Here is a 1,363-nt window from a genome sequence, read left to right on the forward strand (position 1 = left end):
CGTTCAGACGATATCATGAGATATGAACAATGGACAGTGTCAAGGTGATACAGAAAATAAGTATTCCACAACACAAACCAACGGTTACCAAGGCTATCCCAACAATCATGGTTGGCCTCAAAACAGACCACCACGCAAAGGATCTAACCCTCCTTCACCACGTTCAGAACGTGCTGAACAGGGCAAAAAGTCAACAAAGGTTGACTACACTAAAGATCTCAAATATTATAGTGCGGAGTTTGAAAGATTGCGTCGCGAGTTTGATGATTTCAAAAAGAAAGACAACAACGATGACGACGATAAAAAAACCCATGTAAAATGTATCGACTTGGTAAGGACTGACTCCATGTGTAACACAGACACTGAAATCACATCCTTAAACAAAGGGGGGGGGACCCAAACACGACCAACACTGTATTGACGGTCCGAACGGACCGAGAGAACACACAAACTGTCCAGCATAACAAAAGAATGCGGAGGCAGCCTGAGGTCGCACACTTTCTTTGTGACCTTAACACAAAAGGGTGCGCAAAGAAGTTTTATCTTACACTGAGACTGGAGAACGCAGTCACAGTGGAAGCCCTCCTAGACTCCGGGTTGGACATAACAATCATGTCAAGAAAACTGTTTGAGGAGCTGCATGCAGCTGCTAAAAATGCTAACAAAATTCTCATCCAAAAGCAATGCTCGGTGGAGATAAAAGCTTTTGCAGAGAACAACTCCATTATATCCACTGTATCATTGATACAGATACAGCTCAGCTGGATTACATTCATACACCCAGTGTATGTGTCACCACTGGACTCTATCCCATTCCTAGCTGGCCAAGACCTCTTATACAGAGTCAGCGCACTGGCAGATTGGGTGGATAGAACACTCTGGACTAGATCCAGAGAACCAGCACCATTAACCCTCCCACCTGAGTGGGACACAGAGTGCCTAGCAGTGGACACTGCAGAGGGCACTACTGACCCCTCACCTGAGAACAGAGACCAGGTGAGTGAGACCTCAAGTGCGTCTGAGTCGGACCCAACTCTGACACACATTGACACTTTCCTCTGTGAGCTGAAAACAGTCAGCAAACACAGAACACTACCTACCACAGGTAGTGAAAGGCCTACAGATCCAAGGATCTCACACAGATGATGCTGTTCTATCCCTCTGGATGGATAAATCTGTAATCAGCCAGGTCTTCTATGAAACCTTAGCTGAAAAACACTTAGGCCTACAACTGGTGAAAAAATMTTTTCGCTTCCCAACAGACCCTAACAGCAAACAGGTTCTGACTGCAACAGGAGTCATCAACCTGAAACGGATCTGGAACGTACGAGAACTGGTCCATCCAATCCTCGTGGTCCCAAAC

The sequence above is a fragment of the Austrofundulus limnaeus genome, unplaced genomic scaffold, assembly GCF_001266775.1.
Source record: "Austrofundulus limnaeus strain Quisiro unplaced genomic scaffold, Austrofundulus_limnaeus-1.0 Scaffold172, whole genome shotgun sequence".
In the NCBI taxonomy this organism is placed as follows: Eukaryota; Metazoa; Chordata; class Actinopteri; order Cyprinodontiformes; family Rivulidae; genus Austrofundulus; species Austrofundulus limnaeus.